This window comes from Leptosomus discolor, chromosome 15 (assembly GCF_034619465.1).
Source record: "Leptosomus discolor isolate bLepDis1 chromosome 15, bLepDis1.hap2, whole genome shotgun sequence".
NCBI lineage: Eukaryota > Metazoa > Chordata > Aves > Leptosomiformes > Leptosomidae > Leptosomus > Leptosomus discolor.
In genome coordinates, this window is record NC_141405.1 from 10,852,252 (window position 1) to 10,863,790 (window position 11,539).

The following is an 11,539-nucleotide window of genomic DNA, read 5'->3' on the forward strand; positions in this document are numbered from 1 at the left end:
AGGTTGCACAGAGTCTGCACTAAGTTGCCCAGGAGTGGCACTGGGTTGCCCACTGAGGGCAGTGAGTTCATAGGATCATAGAATCACAGAATGGTTTGGGTTGGAAGGGACCTCAAAGATCATCTTGTTCCAACCCCCCTGCCATGGGCAGGGACACCTCCCACCAGACCAGGTTGCTCAAGGCTCCATCCAGCCTGGCCTTGAGCACTGCCAGGGATGGAGGATCATAGAATATCTCAAGTTAGAAGGGACCCATAAGGATCAGCGAGTCCAACTCCCTGCTCCTTGCAGGACTACCTAAAACTAAACCCCATGACTGAGAGCATTGTCCAGCTGCTCAACACTTGCCCAACAGCTGCACCTGCTTGCCCAGGGGCTGCACAAAGCTGCCCAGCGAGAGCGGTAGGTTGCCCAGGGCAGGAACTAGGGTGCCATACGAGGGTATTTTCTTGCCCAGGGCTGGCCCTGGGTTGCCCATCGAGAGCGCTGTGTTGCCCGAGGGCTGCATCAGGTTGCCATGGCAGCTGCAGGGAGTCGGCCCGGGCAACACCCGGTCACCCGCTTCTTATGTCACTGACGGCACCCGGGACGCTGCAGTGCCTGGCAGAGCTGCCACCGAGCCTGGCAGCACAGCAGTGAGCAGCAGCCCCCGGGGCACCCTCAAGCCTCCGCAGTGCACCCCGCATCCAAGCAGCTAAGGGTGAGCAAGGGGAGGACTAAAAAAGCAGAGATATTTCTCCTGATCTTCTGCATTATCTCTTATGTCGCCTAAGTGTACCCCAGCTAGGTGGTTGGGGGCTCCCGTGGTGTGTCTGTGTTCAGGGGTGGCAGAAAGTAGCACCCTGGGATGACTTATCCCAAGAGGGTGCAGGGACATTTATTTCAGCTGGAAATGCAGGGGAAAGTAACCCTGGTCCATTCCCAAGTTCTTAAATATGTGTCTGTCAGTGGCTGAAAGGGAATAATTTATTTGCAGGGGTAGGAGCCAGGGAAGCAGTCTCCCACTCTCGGAATGCTGTTTCTCACGTATAAATAAGTGGCACGGAGCTAAGGAAAGTGCAGTCGCCTGTCCCTAGCAGGGACAAAAGGGCTGAAGTGACTGGTTTGTGGGAACCGACACACACAGTGGTTTTTGTTGGACCTGAGCACAGACGTTTCATCCTCAGCTCTGCCAAACTGGCTCGGAGGGTTGTGTTTGTGAAAGTTTTTCTGCTAAATTTGAGGGTGTGAGTTTCCCGCTGCCTATCCCACAGCCTCTTCAGCCAGGCTGGATCCTGGGGCGAGACTCGGTGCCCACAGCTATGCTGCTCTCAAGTCAGGTACTGGGGCAGCCCATGCCAGCATGGCCAAAATTGCTCAAGGCTTGCAAATACTGTCCTCAAAGTTCAGTGATTTCCCAGCTGCGGGCTGTACACTTTTGCCCTCTGACTCATCCCTATTTTTCTCCGATTTGCCCGAACTGAAGGTCCTGTTATTCTCCTGTATTCGCCGTTCTCTAATTTAATAGCTGCATTCTGAGACATTGTTCATCTGAATGCACCAAACTGCTACAGGCACAGGTGACGCAAGAAGTCTCTTAGGTCACCTGTCCCCATAGCTAGATGTTGGAAAACGTGCAGTTTAATGAGTCAATGGGCTGCGAGCGTCCGGCATGAAGGAGGGTTACCCTCGGTGTACAGCAACAGCAGCTCCCAGGCAGAGCCTGCCTGTCTCCGTGTGCCTCCCATCCATCGCCTTTTAAGCCTTTAGGAAGGAAAGTAGGAAACTGTGACTCCTTCGTCCTGCCCTTGTGTAGAGAGAGGCATTCTTTGTTGCAGAGGTGACTAAAATGAAAGAAACTCTCTTTCCCAAGGGTTTAATGATTTTAAAAATAAGGCAGTCTCTCTCAGCTCGCCTACACATGCAAAGTGATTAGGGTAGCCCAGGAGGAGCAATTAAACCTCTAGCCACGTGATCGCTTCTGTCGATGCTTTGTTCTAGAATAAAAGTGAGTTTATTTCATGCAAACATCCCATTTTTAAAGGAATAAAGTTGATTTCATGCTGTGACAAATAGGATTTAGCACATGCTTCAGGTCAAACTCCCCTCCCACCCAGGGATCTTGTTGTAGCACACCAGCGTCCCAATCTTTCACTGCGGCTCCGAGCCAGGCTGGGAGCAGTGGGGATGGGATGGTGTTAGGGGAAGGACACATCCCTGCAACACAGCACCTGGCTACAACAGCTATAGGGACTTATTCTGCCCGTGGGTGACACCTGTAACCATACAGAAACTTCACACCGAGCACAGCATACCCTCCTGAGTGTTTGTCCTTAGATGAGGTGTGTCAGGTACATTCGGTGGCCCCTCTGCATTATATTTCTGATAAAATTGACTGATAACCTTAATCTGAAAAGAGCAATGGCACCCACATGCCTTACACAGTTATTGGTAGCAAAATCTTCCTGTGTGACTCTTCCCCTTAGGGTTACTGCAAGGCTGGTGTTTACGAGCTGCTCTGAAAAGACTTTGTGGGATATCTCCTTTCCAAGTGCATTTGTTTTACAGCAGGTGAGCCAGAGATGTTTTTCTTCCTTTGCAAGTCCAGAGATGGCTGTTCTTTTTAGGTTGAAATGGGGGGGGGTGGGGTGGGGTGGGTGCAGGTGGGGGGTGAAATTTGGATATAGTCCAAATTTAAGCAAAGCTCAGCTCACCTGCGGACACCTCACTCAAGCTTTTACTGCAAGTGAAAATAGAGATGATGAGGATGGATTCCCTCACCCACAAACCGCGCTGGGTTGGTAGCAGCTGTGCATCCAAAGCTATCACGGCTGGTAATGGAACTTTTAAAGAGGAAATTACAGCAGGAATACTATAAGATCAGCAAAAACGCTGGCCAAAAGAAACAAATGAACATCAGAGAATCAGCAACTACAGTTTCATTGGACGGACAGACAAAATGAAGGCACAGTATCTGTCATTCTCCTTAGTAGCCATGATTTGTTTCTCTCTACATTCCAAGACCTGATGAGAGATACTGACAACAAAGTAAAATCCTTATATATAAAAATGCTTGGGATGCTGTCAGAAGGGATTTGCTTTCAAGAGTTTTAGGCCTGTCCAGGCGATGTGTGGGTGCTGTGTGCATCGCTCTTCGTATTTTAAGTTGCGTGTGTCGCTGTAAGAAGTAGCGCAAGTGCAGGAGCTTACTGAGTGAGGTTGTCTTCTTCTGTCTCCTTTGTGCAGGACACATACCTGAATAGCGGCGTTCAAGAATGGAGCTGGTTGGATCTCCCTTAACTGCAACATATGCCCATCCAAGATCAACACCTACCAAGTTTCTGCCTGCCATCAGCACCATGGCTTCAAGCTATAAGAACCGTTTTCCTTACTACCCCTTGCCTCAGAGCTTCAGCCTCCCCCGGATGCCCAGAGCCTACTACAAAGCAGCTGCCATCAACCCAACTTTGGCTCCCTTTTCCAAAAGCTCCCAGGGGTTACCCCCAAGCAAGATGCTTCCTTTTGTTTCCAACAGAACAACCCTCTTCAGCCGGTACACCTCTGACGACTGGTACATGTCCAATCTGACCAACTACAAAGAGTCGGAGACTACCCGGCGCAATGCCGAGTGTCTGAGAGTCGATACCTCCCGTCTGATTCACGATAAATATCAGCAGACAAAGAAGACCCAAGTAGAAAGCACCAAAAACCTGGGAGATCGTGTCCAAGAGATAGAATTTTGGAAGTCAGAGCTCTGCCATGAGCTGGATGAGATGATCGGGGAAACGAACGCACTCACAGACTTGAAGAAAAGACTGGAGAGAGCCTTGGCTGAGACAGAGGCCCCTCTCCAGGTAAGCACCCTGTCCGGTGGGCTGCAAGCTGTAGCCTACTGCTGAAACATCTGCAGCCATTCAGACGCCCAATTAAGTTTCATTGCAGCTCCGTAACGTCTAGAAAGTTTTTATTAAGAGACCATTAGTTAAGTTAGTAATAAACAAATGCCTTGCCATCTGCTGCCTCCCCTATCAGTACGTACTGAGCACACCAGAACAGTATTTGCTTAACCAAATATTTTTATAAGTGGTACATCCAAAATCCTGGTTTGGGAGACAAAAGCCCATGCCCTCCTACGAGGCTCTGGCGAGGTCAGCCTCAAGCCTGACACAGGTCCCTGCCTTCAGCTGTGGCTGCGCCAGGGACACGTGTGCTCCCCCACGTTGATTTAATGCTGATGTTGCAGCTCGGCTGCTCGTTGTCAGCTAAACCAGCTGCCCTGGGCACTTTTTTTCCCGTGCTGTCGTCTCTGTGCCCACCTACAATTTCATTTCTTACATTACTTGACATGGGGACCATCCCTGTAGGGATTTGCAACCAGCAGTGATGGCATGTCCCCAACAGGTCACTCAGGAGTGCTTGCTTCACCGGGAGAAGAGGATGGGCATTGACCTGGTCCATGATGATGTGGAGAAACAGCTCTTTGTGGTAAGTTTGTCAACACAGATCATGTGTTATTTTTACCTAAACTACTCTGAACAGGTTTTGCAGCCCTGTTCCCTCTCTGGCTCCTTAGTGCCTGTGAGGTGCTAAACTCTTCAAACCCCCAAAACCTGCAGGGCCAGGGGACGACGTTCCCCCACGCAGCAGCGTGCCCACACGGTGTGGGTAAGACTTGCCCTGCCAGAGGCAGGAATAGCTGAAAACCAGCTGTGTGTTTGTGTAGCCTATCAGGGTCCTCTGTCCCTCTTCAAGGAGCTTGTGGGACTCTCCTGCCTTTCAGAGCCCTGCCGGCACAGGATCTATAAGTATCTGTCACATACATGTGATATATCTCTATATATCTGTGTCACATACATATATATTACGCACACATGCACACACACAGATATGGAGAAGGCAGTGTCTGCCCGACAGCTTGTCTGGTTTTCCCAACTATGTTACTTGGTCTAATAAAAGATATTACATCTACCCCCAGCTTTGCTTTGCTCAGAGCAGCGTGGCCGCAGTAAGACTGTGTGTGCTTAGGCAATGCATTTTATAGCAGTCCTAAAACCGCGCACTCCTGCCTGCCTTTATATAGGCTGCTTTAAATTATGAATAAAAAGCAAACACGATGAGAGCTGGCACAGAAGATGGGATCCTATCGCAGGGTACAACAAAATACAATCACTGCAAAGGCATCGCGAAACTGGGAAGGAAACTGCAGCCCCTGGGACTGTGAAGCCACTGCTCTGTTAGAAGATTTTTTCTTATGAGTCAGGCCCTAAAAAAATTGAAAGATTAGTTTAAGGGTCATGAGATTTTAAGAAAATAATTGGAGCTGGTTATCTCCATAATGGCATTTTGGATTTTAAGTGTTTCGGACATATTTAGGCCATGCTTTTCAGCTGGCTCCTGCAGACAGGAGGGCTTAAAAATTATGGTTTTGGAGCACTAATCACCTGCCTCCAGTAGCTGGGGCTTCACAAACGCGATAGATTTGTGCTGAAGTCAAGTGAGCTGAGAGCAGCACATGCCTTCCTCCGGTGGAGCTGGATGTTTCTTAGAAATGGCTTAGAAAGTTACACCAAACTCAAGTCCGTCTCCTCTTGTCCCAGATGGATGGGATTTCTCCTGGGGAAGAAAACATTTGGGGAGCAAAAAGGGCAGATGCTGATTGGGGATGGGGATGTGTAGCGCTGCTGGTCCAGAGAACCTCTATGCCTGTTCATATCAGGTCAGGATCTGTCCCTGTCTCCTATAGTGGAACTAATCATCACTTGACATTGATGTCAAGATGAGAAAACACTTGGCAACCCACCCTGAAAGTGAAGTGGGAGGCCATGGCTGTGGCCACAGCACCCTCCCATCCCCTCCTGGTCGCTGCGCCCAGGCTCAGCTGCACAAGTGAGCGCTCTGGGGTTGGGGGGCACTTTCTCCACTCCCTGCCAGTTTGCTTTGTCCTTGCTGTGTGCACGGTTGGAGAGGCCTGAGGGGATGAGTGTGACCAGGACAACTGAGCATGGATACTGATGGGGTCATGTTTTGCCTTTGCCCAGGAAGCCGACGTCATCAGATCCTGCCAGGAGAGGATGCAGCAGTACCTGGATAAGGCGAAAGCCCAGCTCGCGTAAGGAGGAGCTCCTTCTCTCATGCTGCATTTGCAGCTGCGATGTGAAACCCCGGCAGACCCCCACCTCTGCCCACACCCTACAGCCGTAAAACCTGGGCAGGCTCCATGGGAAGCGGGCAGTGGCGCCCACAGGAGCACGTAGCTGCCCAGGTGGGAGGAAACCATTCCACCCATACATCCCCACCCATGGCTCTTGTTTGTGTGTTGAAGGTCCAACAGGGCAGCCCAGCATGAGCTGGAGAGGGACCTGGCCAACAAGCAGACAGCCTACCGCATCGACGACAAGTGCCACCACCTGAGGAACACCTCCGATGGCATCAGCTACTTCCGAGGGGTGGAGCGGGTTGACGCCACGTGAGTGCACGCTGGGCAGCACGAGAGCACCGAGCTGTCCCTGGGATGCGCGGTGCCTCGCCCTGGCAGGGAACGGGTTGTCCCCAGCCCACTGTAAAGGCATGTGTCTCTGCATGGCACATCCATCCTGCCTGGAAACACCCATCTTGGAGGGGCCGTTTCTCCCTGCTAACCATAAAGGGAGAACAACCCTCTGCTTTCAGCTGGATGCTGAACACGCAGTGGGTGAAAGCGAGTCCCACCTAATTACACATTATATCAGGGTTCAGAGATCAGCCTGAAAATGAACTCAGCCCAACACCTCTGCACAGCTCATTAAGTTTATGCGTATTTTCAAAGATGTGTCAGTGCTTGCATGAGCGCTCTTGGTTGACGTGACGTCTGGGGGGTTCACCCCTGCATGGAGAGGGCCTGGCAGGGAGCCGAAATGACACAGAAGATAAAGAAATAGAGAGCATGGTCCTGGGATACGGTTCAGCTGCTTTTGGGTGCCAGGAATTCAGCTTCGGCTCTGCAGTAGATGAATGGTGACCTAAACCAGCACTCGCAGAGATACGCGCTAAGTGGCAAAGGGCTGAGGGAATATATCTGCTGCTCACAAGGACGCGTGCAGTTTATGGAGGGGCATAGATTGATTCAATCTTTCTAATATTTGAATAATTATTCACAGCTCAGACATATTGCAAATGAATTGCAAAGGATTGATGCTAAAATTCAGAGGGGGGCAAAATGTGCCGAGAACCAGCATGTTTTAAATGGGGCTTATGTGGTATTTAAGTCTTTTGTTGACCTTGTTCTGGCCTACTGCACAGGCGTGAACTTCATCGTGAATGCACAGACAGGGAAATGAATATTATCTAATGCTTGTTCAGTTTAGTATGAAACTGAGATAAGTTATGAGCAAAATTAATTGACTGCAATCTGCGCGTCGACGTGAAGCTGGGAATCACTTGGCACTTAGATGGCTCGAACGTGTAAATATGAGGTCTGACTAAAATCTTCATTTTTCTGGGGGAATCTTTGCTTTGTCTGGGCTTTCATAAGTACCACAGTTGTCTTCATGAACATGTCATCATTTCATAAGCATATCGAACAAATGGTGTCCAGGTGTTTTACCTTCATGTGGTCAAATTAAGAGCGTAGCTTTAATCTGCATTTAATCCACACTGCTCCCATGGCATGCCTGGCCATGGCCAGCTTCAGCAGCATGGGCTTACTGGAGGCCTCTCCTTCCTCCTCCCCAGGATCTCGGTGCCAGAGTCGTGGGCCAAGTTCTCGGACGACAACATTCTCCTCTCCCAGAGCGAACGGGCGGCCTCTGCCAAGCTGCGGGACAACCTCGAGAACCTGCTGGTGGTGACGGCCAACGAGATGTGGCGCCAGTTCAACAGGGTGAACGTCGCCTTTGCCAACCGCATCGCTGAGACAGCTGACGCCAAGAGCAAGATTCAGACCCACCTGGCCAAGGTAGCCTGAACCCCTCCCTTTCGGTGTGACACCGTCACTTCCCAGTGACACCACTCTCCACACAGACCTGGCCCAAGAAGAGGAACGGTTGCCACAAGGAGCTGGTTATAGTATCATTATCTGTTTGAAATTCCAAGTACTGGGGACATTCTCCTTGGAGCAGGACAAGTTGGCACTGTAACTTCCTCTCAAGGGACCCTTTATTTCCCTAGTGCCCAGCAGCAAAGGGATTTCAAGCAGAAGGTGGAAATGCTGTTTGCATCTCCTGGTAGTTACTTCAGAAGTGCTGGCTGCCCTGCAGAAAGTCTTTGCTGGGCCTCTACTGGGGTGCCTGCCGGGGGGTTTGCAGGCTCCCTTCTCCTCCAAGGACATGCTTTCAGGCTCAGTGCTCCAGGTTTGCTGCATGGTCAGCCGTGTGTTTCCCGCATGGCTCTGCCAAGCAGGGGAAGTGGAGATCAGTGATGGGCACCTGGCTCGGACTGCTGGGTCTCATGGAAAGCTTCCTGAAAAGAGCTTGACACGGTATCGATTAACTGAGCAGAGACTGGGCTTGCAGCTCTGCAGGCTGATGTCACGTCTTTAAATGAGGATCCATTAAAAACTTTCCCTCTATGAGTTGCTATTGATGGATGATCAATTCCTGCAAGCAGTAATTTTGGGTAGCTGGTAATTCAATAGATCCATCACTGCTCCAAAATCTCCTCTGATGTGACAGCAACAGCAAAGAGAGGCTTTTCCTTGAAAAGAAATCTGCTGGATCTGTGCCTTGGCATGTGTCAGAGCGACAGGGGTCTGAGCCCAGGGTCTGCTTATTCAACTTGTTTTTTTCTGCAGATGGACAGGAGAAAAGGGAAATGATGTGGTCACTTGAGAATATATCATTTAATTTATGAATGCGGTTTTTTCATGCCAGACACTGCAGGAAATCTTCCAGATCGAGATGAACATAGAAGCCATCCGAAAAGCCATTAGGGACAATGGGCTAGTGTTAAAAGTGGCTCAGACCCGGCTGGATGAGCGCACGCGGAGACCCAATGTGGAGCTGTGCCGGGACACTGCCCAGCTCCGGTAAGGCAGGACCCAGGGCTGGGAGGGTCCTTGAGGAGTGACTGGTCGTAGCACTCAGGAGCATCACTGGATGACAAAATTAATCTTTTTTTTTTTTTTTTTTTCCCCCAAAGAGTCATTCCATAAGTGCACTGGTATAATCAAGAGCAATGATTAGGTATCCCGGCCTCGGGGTGGTAGAAGAGCTCTGCACCCACGAAAGAGGCTGTACCCATGGCCGGGTACAGCCTGATACCACCCCGCGAAGGGATGGATTTTTCCCACTTGGGTAAACCTCACCTACTCTCCTGCCTGCTTCTCAGCTGTTGGATGGCTTAGTTTTGCAGTATAAGCCCTTTAATCTCTGACAGGCTTGTGTTGAGAGCACTTAGCTGCTTCCTTTTGGGTCACTGCAAGAAAGGGTGCACCATGTGGAGAAGCAGTAAGGGCTGTCCTCACCTCCCCTGAGGACACTGGAAATCCTTTCAAGGACATAGTGAGCCCTTTGGGACTGCACCCCAAGGGGCCGTGGAGGAGCAGGCTGCCCTGAGTGCCCAACAGCACCCCATGTGAGGGGTGAGGCACCCCAAACCTCACCCCTCCTCCTAGGAGCCCTCTGGGAATGACTCCACGTGAAGCTTTTTAGAAGCCATATAAACCCAGCCCTTGCATGCCATTGGGTTTTTCCATCCTCCACTTGTTTCACATTCACTTTTAGCCTCTCCCAGCTCCCCCGTTTTGCTGTGTGTGCATCCGTGGGTGTGGGGAGGAACGCTGCACAGGGAAATCCGGGTGGGTGAACCAACAAACCCGCAAAACCAAACAGGAACAGGAAACCACAGCTGCTCTTCCCTCTTCTCGGTGGCACAAGCTGCTCCAGGAGATGAGGCTGCACATCGCCGAAGCCTTAGAGCAAACTTAACCATGCCTGCCCACGGAGGTCTGGAGGAGCTCTGCCCTCGCCTTTCCCGTGCATCTGCCAGAAATGAGGGGTTGAGTTACTCCGAGCACACTGAAGGGGGAAATCTTGTCCCCAAGGGGCCCATCACCAACGCCGTGCTAGAAACCACCCCCGTGACGGGACTGTTAATGGGCATTTCTTGCTGTTTTCCAGCCTCGTCAATGAGGTCCATGAAATCAATGAGACGATCCAGAGCCTTCAGCAGCGGCTGAGAGACGCCGAGAACATACTGCAAATGCTGGTGCATGCCAAGTCGATCTTGGAGCATGACCTGGCCACCAAAGCCAACTCGCTGTTCATTGACCAGGAGAAGTGCATGGGGATGCGCAAGACCTTTCCCAACACTGCACGGCTGCTGGGTTACTTTTAGGCTGGGCTCAGCTGAACCCACGCTATCTGTTGCAGGAATATTCCCAGTTTTGCTAGGACGCATTCCCAGTTTTGCTGAGATGCTTTGAAAATACATGATTAGACTTTCATTTCCTCATGAAAGCCCTGAGTAGAAATTAAACGATCACTTTGTGTGTTACATGGTCTACCAGGATTTTTTATTCCTTTGGTTTTTCACTTTCCGTTGCTTTTCCACGGTGTGCCAGAAAGTAGCTGAAAATATCCTGTACGTGACTGAGAGTAAATCCACCCACAGCGATACATTCCTACCCTTTCAGTCTGTGATTTTAGGAGAAAAACTCTCATGTCCTCCTCGCTTTGAGCCTGTCTGATGCGGAAAAAGCACAAGGGGAAGTAAAGCTAGTTGTCAGAGTAATTAGCTGTTGACATCTTTAATGTATTTTTAATGGTTCAGGAGAAGAAACACAAACTATCTAGTAAAGCATTACAGTATGTTCTGTTCCTAAACAGAAAAACTTGCATTTTAAGCTGATGTCTAGTGATCATTTTCTTGCTTTTGAAAAATTTTAAATGTCATCTAAAATGTCAGTGCTGGGGTCTTAAAACAAAGAAGTGCTTTTGGCTAGCTAATTGAAGAAAATGCTGCGGTTTTAATCTTGGTGAGTATGGATTGGTTCCTAATTTAACCTCTTGCAAGTAGTTTGTTGGTGGAAGCACCAAAGCACTTTGAAGATAAAGGAACAAATCAGTCCTTAAGTCAGCCACCTCGACTGCCATAGTACCTGCTCTCTGGCTGTAAATTTTACCAAGTGTTTGAATTTTCAGAGGATAAGTCTTTAATCAATCTGAAGTTCAGTGTGAAAGTCACTTTGCAAATTGTCCCGTCAGACTCACGTGTCAGACACTCTCGACTCTTTTAACCTAAGCAGAGCTGAGCTCAGCCTAAAGCCTGTAGGCACCAAGAATCCTAAAGGAGCAGAAGTTCAAGTCCCTTCTCTTCCCTCAGGAATCCAGGGCATGGACCTCCTGGCCCAGCGTGGGGACTCTCAGGAGCTGAGAGCATCTTCTCTCATCTCGTACCCCCAGATGACTCCAGCTCACAGCACAGGTCCAGACAGACCTGCCTGCCCTCCCTGCTCTCCCAGGGGCAGCCCCCGAGAGCTGTAACCTGTGCCAAGGTCCTGCCCTGGCCCCAGCATCTTGGCAGGATCTCTCTTCAGAGCTGCAGCCCTAAACAGGAAGCAATTGTCTATTTTTTTTTTTCTTTC

At 50.1% G+C, this 11,539-nt stretch overlaps 1 pseudogene; it reads left to right on the plus strand.

Moving 5' to 3' along the window:
* Positions 1-3,254: 3,254 nt before the first annotated feature.
* LOC147414427 (tektin-3-like) lies at positions 3,255-10,305 on the plus strand (annotated as a pseudogene).
* Positions 10,306-11,539: the final 1,234 nt, after the last annotated feature.